The following is a 12,234-nucleotide window of genomic DNA, read 5'->3' as shown; positions in this document are numbered from 1 at the left end:
AATGAATAAATAAAATCCTTTAAAAAAAATAAAGTTCAAGAGCAGAATGATGGAATTATAACTACATAATTTTGATCTTTCATTTCATTATAACATTGTAATTTAAACACTAGCTTTTACAAAAGTACCTGCAAGGTAAATTAGACCAGTGTTTCTAGAACTATAATAGGGTAAAGAACCCATTTTATTTTTTCATTTTCCAATTTGCCAATCACTGACATTCCATAAAAAGAAATTTAAAGAAAAAGAAGAATTCTTCTAAGACCTATAAATTACAAGCCCATTTTTTTTTGTTATTAGATTCAATAGGTATAAAATTCCTTTGCCAAATTGCTGTGAAGTTTCTAAATACTTACCTTCAATTTCTGTACTTCGATCGGCAACAATTTTTGGACCACCACCTGTCTACAGACAACTTCGAGTAACATTGACCTAGAGAATTAGATTTATGCAGAGAGAATATTTTTCATGCCTTGATCTCTCACCCAAAACTTAGTTACTAGACTGCCCTGAGTGACCATCTCAGTCAGCTTTTTTAAGCTTGGCTTTTTTAAGAGTTACATACAACTTTCTTTCCGCGATTATTATGCAGAAGAATCAGCTTACTCCCAATTGCCTGGGGAATTGTTAGTCCCTTGCCCATTGTTTAGCCTCAGCCAGTGTTCAAAGACCAGAGACAGTCTTCTGGTGATTAAGCAATGGCCATATGCATGATACGCTTATAATTTACAGGCAGCCTTGTCCTTCCTGCAGAGTTCTTGCTTGTATTGAAAAGTAAAGAGAGACTGGATCTATTTGAATGCTGTCTGTATATGGGATGGAAAGCAGAAGGTGGCTGTATATTGATGCTGTATTTGTGTTTGCCAAAAATGTACTCTAAAAATATCATATGTCTATACAAAATGTGTGTAGATTAAGAATTTTTCTTTGCATAGCCTGGCTGAAATTTTGTTAGAATTTTGTGGTAGACTGTGTGCTACATGAGTACTTTCTAAGCTTCTTTTCCAAGAAAGAGAAAGGAATGCAGTTTCAATTTAATATCAGAAGAATTTGCCAGTTTTGGATGCCTCATGAGGTTTGACAACATCAGATTGGCATAACATTTTCCAAAGTGAATTTAAAGGGATTAGAGTTTGCTTTTCCTGATTCTTATCCTTCAGCAGATGATTTCTCAGAATAAGGCATTGTAAAGAAAACTATGGTAGACCAGCCCAGCTAACACAAGTAGACTGTCACCTTGTTTAATATGTTAGTATCCCTAAATGTAGTTGTTAACATTTATTGTACATTGAAAGCACTGGAGGAACTTTTAAAAAAAATGCTGATTCCTGGACCTCATCTAGATCTAAATTCATTATTCTGGATTAGCACCTAGGCATGGATACTTTTTAAAAGCTCACATAATAATTCTACTGGTCATCAAGGTTGAGAACCACTGCCCTCAACTAAAGGATACCATTTTGGGTGAGTCAATATTATTTGGGTCAAATTCTGTTCTCATTATGTTACAGAAAAAAATTGCTTCAATAATTGATGAAAGTAATATATGTGCTTACTACCTTTATTGTTGTATGTAAAAACCCAATCAATTTGAGAAATAAAAATATGACAAATAAATAACTAAAAATAATTTGTTGAGCACTGATATGGACTAATTATACTACCCCAGTTTATCTTCTCAGTGTTAAAGAAGTCAGCTTATTATTTTGGTTTTAGAATTACAATTACAGAGGTACAAATAGCTTATGAAAATTATCTATGGTCCTACCTAAAAAAAAAAAAAAAAAAGGCAGAGCCCTGAGCGTTTTGGTTTGAGGTCTAGTATCTTTTTATTTATCGAATACTTAGCATTTTAAAGTCAATGTCTTCTCCCCACTGATGCTTTTTGGCCCAATATATGTCTCCACTCTTCCACAGGCTACATTTCCCCCCAATACCTCTGGATTCTTCTTTTTTTTTAAAAAGATTTTATTTATTTATTTGAGAGAGAGAGAGAATGAGAGATAGAAAGCACGAGAGGGAAGAGGGTCAGAGGGAGAAGCAGACTCCCTGCTGAGCAGGGAACCTGATGCGGGACTCGATGACCTGAGCCGAAGGCAGTCGCTTAACCAACTGAGCCACCCAGGCGCTCAATACCTCTGGATTCTAAGTTAAAATTTAAGCTCAATCCCTTGCCAGGTTTTGGATTGTCCATAATCTATTCCTGGTCTATTCTCTAATGTTAGCTCTTTCTCCCACTATTTCCCATTTGAATTTGTTGTCTCTGAGTTATCCTTGACTTAGAAACATAGGTTCAAGGCTGAATTTCTTAGTTCTTTTGAATTTGATTTGTGTTTGGACCTGACCTCTTGCCTTGGGAGAACCAGTCAGTAACATACCTACCACACACCAAACCCATCCATGACCTCATTTGCTCCCCAAGCAAAAACAGGGATAAGGGAGATGAAATCTCAATATTTAAAAGATCCTATTTCATATTCTAAATAAGATTTCCATTTTATACAAGCACAGATTAAAATAAAATGGAATGAGGTAACTATTGATGACAAAGCTGAGAATATAATTTTCTGCGTATGTTTCCATTACATTTCTACTCCAGCATACGGTACTTGTAAATATGGAAAATGGAGTAAGTTTTACTTCTGTCTTCCACAGTTAATAAGGTATGGGTATTCATGAGTTCATTAATTCATTTGTGAATGTTGTGTTTATGAGTGTCATATTGCAGGCTAAAATGGCCTTAAAAACCCTCTAGTATCTCAAGAAGCAAACACACTTCTATGGCTATTAACTAGGACAACAACCCTGCCTCACAAATGCACACCACTGATCACAAATAAAGCAAGGAAATGTTACATTAGCAGAACCAATTGCCATTAATTGGAAGACATAACCATAACCAAGACACTACACCTTGCCAACACACTTTACTAAAAGACAAAGTTTATGTATCTAGTTAGTTTTTGGCAAGAAGCCTTTCTTTCCCTCCCTCCCTTTCTCTCTCTCTTTCTCTTTCTTTCTTTCTTCCTTTCTTCCTTTCTTCCTTTCTTCCTTTCTTCCTTTCCTTTCCTTTCCTTTCCTTTCTTTCCTTTCTTTCCTTTCTTTTCTTTCTTGCCTTTCTTGCCTTTCTTGCCTTTCTTCCCTTTCTTCCCTTTCTTCCCTTTCTTTCTTTCTTTCCTTTCTTTCTCTCTTCCTTTCTTCCTTCCTTTCTTTCCTTTCTTTTCTCTTTCTTTCTTTCTCTCTTTTTCTTCCTTCCTTCCTTCTTTCTTTTCTTTCTTTCATAACGTATATCAAAATTTATATTTTTTTTCAATTTGAGTATAATGGACACACAGTGTTAGATTAGCTTTAGGTGTATAACTTAGTGATTTGACAAGTTTACGTGTTATTCTATGTTCACAAGTGTAGCTGTCATCTGTCCTGTTACATTGCTATTATAATATCACTGACTGTATTCCTTATGCTGTGGCCTTTTATTTCTGGGACTACACATTCCATAACTGGAAACCTGTATCTCTCATCTCTTCTTCACGCATTTTGCCCAACCCCCCACGCCTCTCCCCTCTGGCAACCATGTTTGTTCTCTATATTTATAGGTCCAATTCTGCTTCTTATTTATTTATTTATTTGGGTTTGTTTTTTAGATTCCACTTATGAGTGGAATCATACGGTGTTTGTCTTTCTCAGTCTGACTTATTCCACTTAGCATAATACCCTCTGGGTCCATCCATGTTGTCTCAAAAATGGCACAATCTCATCCTTTTTTATGACTGTGCAATATTCCATTGTATATATGTACCACCTTTTCCTTTATCCATTTGTCTGTTGATGGACACTTAGGATGCTTCTATATCTTGGCTATTATAAATGATGCTTCAATAAACAGAAGTGCATATATCTTTTCTAATTAGCATTTTCATTTTCTTTGGGTAAATACCCAATAATAGAATTATTGGATCATATGGTATTTCTATTTTTAACTTTTTGAGGAAACTCCATACTATTTCCCATAGTGGCTGTACCAATTTACATTACCATCAACAGAGCATGAGGGTTTCTTTTTCTTCACGTCCTTGCTATTTCTTGTCATTTTGATTTTAGCCATTCTAACAGGTGTGAGGTGATATCTCATTGTGGTTTTGATTTGCATTTCCTGATGGTGAGTGATGTTGAGCGTCTTTTCGTGTCTGTTGGCCATTTGGATGTCTTCTTTGGAAAAAATGTCTGTTCAGGTCCTCTGTCCTTTTTAAAATCAGATTGTTCTTTTGGTGTTGAGTTGCATAAGTTCTTTATATAATTTGGATATTAGTCCCATATCAGATATATCACTTGCACATATCTTCTTCCATTCAGTAGGTTTTTTATTTTGTTGATGGTTTCCTTTGCTCTGCAAAGGTTTTTTATTTTGATGTAGTCCCAACAGTTTAATTTTGCTTTTGTTTCCTTTGCCTTAGGAGGTATATTTAGAAAAATGTTGCTACATCCAACATGCCTGTGTTCTCTTCTAGGATTTATATGGTTCCAGATCTTACATTTAGGTCTTTAATCCATTTTGAGCTTATTCCTGTGTACGGAGTTAGGAAGTGGTCGAGTTTTCCTGGCACCATTTATTAAAAAGACTGTCTTTTCCCCATTGTATATTCTTACCTTCTTTGTCATAAAGTAACTGACCATATAAATTAGGTCTATTTCTGGAGTCTCTATTTTCCTGATCTATGTGTGTGTATTTTTGCACCAGTTCCATACTGTTTGGATTACTACAGCTTTATAATATATGTTGAAATCTGATATTGTGATACCTCCAGCTTAGTTCTTCTTTGTCAGGACTGCTTTGGCTATTTGGGGTCTTCTGTGAGTCCATATAAATTTTAGTATTATTTGTTCTAGTTTTGTGAAAGTGCTGTTGGTATTTTCATAAGGATTGCATTGAATCTGTAGATTACTTTGGGTAATACAAATATTTTAACAATATTAATTCTTCCAATCCATAAGCATGGAATATCTTTCCGCTTGTGTAATATTCAGTTTCTTTCATCAATGCAAGTACAGATCTTTCAACTCTTTCATTAAGTTTATTCCTAAGTGTTTTATTCTTTTTGGTGCAATTGTAAATGGGGTCATTTTTTAAATTTCTCTTTTTGCTACTTCATTATTAGTGCATAAAAATGCTACCAATTCCTGGATATTAATTTTGTATTCTACCACTTTACTGAATTCATTAATTACGTCTAGTTTTTGCTGGAGTCTTTAGGATTTTCTATGTATAGTATTATGTTATCTGCAAATAGTGAGTGTTTGACTTCTTTCTTTTTCTTGTCTGATTGCTGTGGCTAGGACTTCTGGTACTATATTGAGTGAAAGTGGTGAATGGACATCCTTGCCTTGTTTCTGACCTTAGAGGGAAAGCTCTCAGTTTTTCACCATTCAGTATGATGTTAGCTGTGGGTGTTTTATATATGGCCTTTATTATGTTGAGGGTTTATGTGTGTGTGTGTAATATTATTGAGATATTTTACTGAATGAAAATTTCATTAAATAACAAAAACTAAGTGCAAAAATAAAAAACCTTTCCAAAAATCCTATGCAGCTATTTAAGGCTATTTCTTAAATTATGTTTTATTTGTATTCTTTTTAAATTTAAATTCAATTAATTAACGTATAGTATATTATTAGTTTCAGAATTAGAGTTCAGTGATTCATCAGTCTTACGTATAACACCCAGTGCTCATTACATCACGTGCCCTCCTTAATGTCCATCACCCGGTTACCCCATCCCCCCACTCCCCTCCCCTCCAGCAGCCCTCAATTTGTTTCCTATGATTAAGAGTCTTTTATGGTTTGTCTCCCTCTCTGATTTTGTCTTGTTTTATTTTCTCCTTCCTTCCCCTACAGTTTTCTGTTTTGTGTCTTAAATTCCACATATGAGTGAGATCATATGATAATTGTCTTTCTCTGGTTGACTTATTTTACTTAGCATAATACCCTCTAGTTCCATCCATGTTGTTGGAAATGGCAAGATTTCATTTTTTTATGGCTGAGTACTATTCCTGTGTGTGTGTGTGTGTGTGTGTGTGTGTGTGTGTGTGTGTGTGTGTGTACACCATATCTTCTTTATCCATTCATCTGTCAATGGACATCTGGGCTCTTTCCATAGTTTGGCTATTGTGGACATTGCAGCTATAAACATTGGGGTGCAGATGCCCCTTTGGATCACTACGTTTGTATCCTTTGGGTAAATACCAAGTAGTACAATTGCTGGGTTGTAGGGTAGCTCTATTTTCAACTTTTTGAGGAACCTTCATACTGGTTTCCAGAGTGGCTGCACCAGCTTGCATTCCACCAACAGTGTAAGAATGTTCCCCTTTCTCCACATCCTCGCCAACATCTGTCATTTCCTGACTTGTTAATTTTAGCCATTCTGACTGGTGTGAGGTGGTATCTCACTGAGGTTTTGATTTGGATTTCCCTGATGCCAAGTCATGTTGAACATTTCTTCTTGTGTCTGTTGGCGATTTGGATGTCTTCTTTGGAGAAATGTCTGCTCGTGTCTTCTGCCCATTTTTTTTCTGGATTATTTGTTCTTTGGTGTTGTGTTTCATAAGTTCTTTATAGATTGGGTACTAGCCCTTTATCTGAAAAGACATTTGCAGATATCCTCTTCTATTTTGTCGGCTGTCTTTTGGTTTTGTCGATGGTTTCCTTTGCTGTGCAGAAGCTTTATATCTTGATGAAGTCCCAATAGTTCATTTTTGCTTTTGTTTCCCTTGCCTTTGGAGTCATGTTTAGCAAGAAGTTGCTGCAGCCGAGGTCACAGAGGTTGCTGCCTGTGTTCTCCTCCAGGATTTTGATGGATTCCTGTCTCACATTTAGGTCTTTCATCCATTTTGAGTCTATTTTGTGTATGGTATAAGGAAATGGTCCAGTTTCATTCTTCTGCATGTGGCTGTCCAGTTTTCCCAACACCATCTGTTGAAGAGACTCTTTTTTCCATTGAATATTCTTTCCTGCTTTGTCAAAGATTGGTTCACCATAGAGTTGAGGGTCCATTTCTGGGTTCTCTATTCTGTTCCTTTGATCTATGTGTCTGTTTTTGTGCCAGTACCATACTGTCTTGATGATGACAGCTTTGTAATAGAGCTTAAAGTCTGGAACTGTGATGCCACAAGCTTTGGTTTTCTTTTTCAGCATTCCTTTGGCTATTCAGGGTCTTTTCTGGTTCCATAAACATTTTAGGATCATTTGTTCCAGCTCTGTGAAAAAAGTTGATGGTATTTTGATAGGTATTGCACTGAATGTATAGATTGCTCTAGGTAGCATAGACATTTTAACAATATTTGTTCTTCCAATCCATGAGCCTGGAACGGTTTTCCATTTCTTCGTGTCTTCCTCAATTTCCTTCATGAGTGTTCTTATAGTTTTCTGCATACAGTCCTTTGCCTCTTTGGTTAGGCTTATTCCTAGGTATCTTATGGATTTGGGTGCAATTGTAAATGGGATTGACTCTTGAATTTCTTTCTTCTGTCTCATTGTTAGTGTATAGAAATGTTGAGGTTTTGATGTGAGAATATATATCTTGCAAGTTGAACTTAAAATCCTCCATTGGTAATAATTTTGCAAGTCACAATTATTGTATCATTTTTTTAATTATATGTAATACTCTGAAGTCAAGTCTTTATGATGTCAAATGTTGTGGTTATCTGGAAATATTTTCAATTACTTGATCAATACATACAAATAACCTGGACCAGAGAGAAAGTATAGATTTGAGAGCTTCAGCAATCTTCTACAAGTTCTAAATTTAAAAAATAATTTCATACTTATATATTAAATGGTGTCATAAATTTTGTAGACAATGTGAAAAAACACTTCCCTAGAGCTGTGGTACTATTTAGACATTCAGATCATTTCAGTCCCAATTGCTATGAAAAGAACAGTTTCTAAATTTGTGAAGTTTGAGTAAAAGTAAAAAATAGCATGTAAATATTTCACTAGGTTGTGTTGTTACTACCAAAATCAGAGCTGAGTCTTATAGGTAGTTAATACAACATATTGATCCAGCAGAAGTAGCCAGTTGACCAAAATGATTCGTCAATTTGTTAATAAATCAAACTCATGACTGTTCGTGAAACAGAAGAGATTGTTTTTTCATTTTCACCCAGATGTTATTGACAGGGATTAAACACAGATAAGAGTGAATCAATTCAGACAAAAATCAAGGAGATAGGGGCGCCTGGGTGGTTCAGTCGGTTAAGCGGCTGCCTTCGGCTCAGGTCATGATCCCAGGGTCCTGGGATCGAGCCCTGCATCGGGCTCCCTGCTCAGCAAGAGCCTGCTTCTCCTTCTCCCTCTGCCTGCCGCTCTGCCTACTTGTGCGCTCTGTCTCTCTGTCAAATAAATAAATAAAATCTTTAAAAAAAAAATCAAGGAGATAAAATTAGCGAAAAATTCTATGAAGTTAATACCCTATTTAAAGAACAACTTGATATCTTTATAAGATCATATTTTCCAGGAGAGAATATTTTTAATTTTAATAGGTTATATGATATAGTAACAAAATTAATTTCAAATTCATTAGAAATACATATTTTTATTTTGCATTTCCTAATTCACGTTCCCATATTCCCATCATAAAATATTTTTCCCCAAAATTGGTTTATTTATGAAGATTTTTAAAACTACATTTCATTTCCAAGGTTCATCCTGTGAATTATCATTCATTGTACCAGACAATATGTAGTTTAAGGAACACATATTTCCTTATTAATATTCTGTAATATGTTTCTCAGGCTCACTGTTCAGTAAAATACAGTTTATTATGTAGTATATTATTTAGTGGTTTGTTCATAATATTTGAGTTCAAATACTGCCTCAATTTCTTTTCCTAGCAATGGGTTCATTCAAACCACACAGATGCCAATTTTTTATACCCATTCATCACAAAACTGCCTATTTTAGGTCTACCACAATGCAGACAGCAGTAATATTTTAAAAGCAGAGAAGTTACAACCAGGAATGCAGAGGCCTCAAAATGTGTCTTACAGAAGATGCCGGCAGGATGGAAAATTAAGTTAACCAGATGCTCAGCTTTCCTCCACAAACACATAAAAAACCATGGATAGAAGATTTAAGTCTACAACATTTTAGTTACAATAGGTTAACTCAAAAGAAAAAAACCAACTTAAAAAAATCTAAGCCAAAAACGTAAATATATTTCTATTTTAGCTCCTTCAGGACTTACTCTAGGTCTTGGGCACTGGAGTTTTAATATTCAAAAGGACATAGGAAACAGCTCTTACAGTGTGTGGAGGCAGAAGCTTGAACTGAGTCCCCTACAGAAAACCCAGAGCCTTACCGAGCTGTCCTGGCCCTAATAGGAGAGTAGGAAAATGCCACACAGCAATCTGGGTATGAAGAAATACAGCTCATCTCTGTCAAAAGCTTTTTGTAAAAAAGAGAAAAAAATAAGGATCCTAGAAGAAATAAAAATTCCAATTAAGATATGAGCGTAGGGTTATCTTATTCCAGAGCTCTTGTTCTTTGCTTTAGTTTATGTTGACTTTCCTTTCTCTGAATCGTCTTGATATTTAGGTAGACTAGAGTTTTTCTCTTGAATCCAGAGCCAAAACTTAGGATCCTCTATGTACAGACTATTCTTATAACATATTTATGCATGTCACCCTACCAGCCTGGTTCAACTCTCTTTTTGGTAAAGATATGGTTATATCTCCTATTTTTTCTGCAATTATTTTCTAGCATAGATCTCAGAGTTCTGCAAACTAGTGAACATCACACTAAAGCAGTGAAAATTTCAGCCCCCTGCCTCAAAGCTAAATTAAGTCAGAAACTGAATCTCATTATGTCACAGTGCATGCTCCAGAGCAGAATTGCATTGATTCTCCCTAGAATTGCACTTGAGCTAAATGGTATCATTGTAATCACAAAGCTCCTAGCCTGGAGAAAGCTACAGTGTGAGAAAGGATGTAGGTAGATATGAATATTGGATTTTGGCAACTGAAGTTACCTTAAGAACAATCTAGATTTTACACTTGTGTTTTTAAAAATGGGAAGTTGGAGACCAACTTGTTTCTCATGGAACTCTGAAATACTTAATTGACCAATACTGTATCACATAAGCAGAGTCATCTGCAAAACTATACATTCAAACATGTATTAAAAGTAACAAGATTATTTATTCTTTTATTGTGCACACATTTCCATGAACTGCAAAGATGAGAATGTGATGAATGTCATAATACAGCTGCCAAATTTGTGGTTGAAGAGGTAAAGTTTGTTGGAGGTGGGCACTGGATCTGATTCTAGGCTAAAATCTAAGTAAATGTAAGCATTATAGACATCCTTTTATTTCATCTCTAGTAGCCAGCACACTTCCCACCAGGGTTTATCATGAAGTTGATGATTGAAATATGTATCTCCAAGCACAACATACATATTAAATTTATCTGATAGATTGAGATATAATATAGTTAATGGGTAATTTACAAGCTAAGGAACCTAATTGTAGTCATTAGAGTCATATTTTCATGATTTTCCGTATTTAAATAACTCCTGAACTATTATTTCTTTAATATTTTCCTTTAAATCTACTCATTTAAAAAATTTAATCAACCGATGCCTTTTTCTCCTCAAAATTTTTATCTAAAAGCACACAATAAAATAGGAAAAACAAACAAACAAAAATACTGGAAACTTAATGGTTCAAATAGGGAGAAGGGAGAGGAGCATGGAGCTGAGGCTCCAAGCCTTTCCAGAAAAAGTCCTTATTCTTGAAGTGTCTTCTTTGAGGAGGAGAGTTGAGCCAGGGACAGTCCCTAAGCCCCAATGCCCAGCCTCTATCTGGAGAAGAGGATGAAGTCACAGTGGTCTGAGGGCCAGAGGAGCTGGAGGGACCAAAGGATCACTGGAAGCAGTTGGCTACAAGCTTCTTGAAAGGGATGCCCATGTCTCTTGTGAGGCAGCCGAGAAGATGATGAAATCTTTCTAGAGATGCTCATCCAGCTCCCAGATGGCTGCCACATTCCCAAAATGATAGAAAAAGCACAGTGAGCACAGTTTCACTGAAGTACCGCCTGTAAATTTCCCTCACCAGTTAGTGGGCATAACAGATCATGCCAATGTTGTTGGCCGCATGTTACTGCCAAAGAGGTAGCCAGTCCTATGGGCTGTCTTTGGGCTCAGATGAGAGCAGATCACACATGGCCCTGTCATGAGGCACCCCTTGCTTTTAGCCAGTTGTCTGAATCTGGTCTAGGGTCTGGATGGAGAAGAGAGCACCTGTGCATGGAAAAGACTGACGGGCTAAGTTAGTCAAAGATCTCAGGTCAGTAGCACCACATAGTCACCAAGTCATATTTGTGTAGGCACTCATCATAGAAGCCATATGCCCAGGGGATCTGGTGGCTCTAGTGGTTCTCCAGGATCTTGGTGATGTGATCAGCATATTTAACATTAAGTACCAGCAGCAGAAGGAATGTTTCAATGCCCAGAAACTATGATCCATAAAGTCTCCTGTGAGAAGGCCATTGGTCTCAGGGACTTACCACCCACACTGAACAGATCCTTGAAGTTACAGAATTGTCCAGGGATGTCACCACATACTGTGACTGGTGACTCCACCCTCTGCACATTGTACCACGATCTCTCCTGCCTGAGTGCACAGGGTCTTGACTTCACTCTCCTGGATGATCTTAGGGCATCCAAGTGGATGCCATCCCATCAAAGTCACTGATCTTCACCCTGGTTCCAGCCCTGGGACCCCCACCCCTGCACAGGTCAGAGCCACCGCACCCCACCACATGTGACTCTGACTCTGGCTCTTGGGGTTTCTGCCTTCTGCTTCCTTCCACTTTGGCCCCTTGCCATGTTGCTTAACCTTCCATCTTGTATCCTTTTTAGTTTTTCTTCCTTCTTACCTCTAGTCATCCTCACCCTGCTTCTCTTGATTTCTGTTCATTTCTTCTTGAGATTTTGTTTAACTATTTCTTCTTCTTTTTTTGGGTGGGTTCTGTTATTAGTCCACATTCAATGCCCTACATTCTGTCTCTTGTTTGTCAATTTATTTCCCCTCAAAAACCAGTTAACTCTCTAAAAACTGTTTGCAGATGTCTACCTACATGGGAATATTATATTTAATGAAAATATCATAAGTGATATATAATATAGTAATTTAATAGAAGTGCTAGGAACACAGGTTACACATTCTATCAAAGCCAATAC

At 36.5% G+C, this 12,234-nt stretch overlaps 1 pseudogene; it reads right to left on the bottom strand.

The window, feature by feature from the left end:
* Positions 1 to 10,915: 10,915 nt before the first annotated feature.
* Positions 10,916 to 11,734, bottom strand: LOC113922314 (annotated as a pseudogene).
* Positions 11,735 to 12,234: the final 500 nt, after the last annotated feature.

This window comes from Zalophus californianus, chromosome 9, assembly GCF_009762305.2.
Source record: "Zalophus californianus isolate mZalCal1 chromosome 9, mZalCal1.pri.v2, whole genome shotgun sequence".
In the NCBI taxonomy this organism is placed as follows: Eukaryota; Metazoa; Chordata; class Mammalia; order Carnivora; family Otariidae; genus Zalophus; species Zalophus californianus.
Note: the sequence above shows the minus strand (reverse complement) of the source record. Positions and strands in the feature narration are given on the sequence as shown.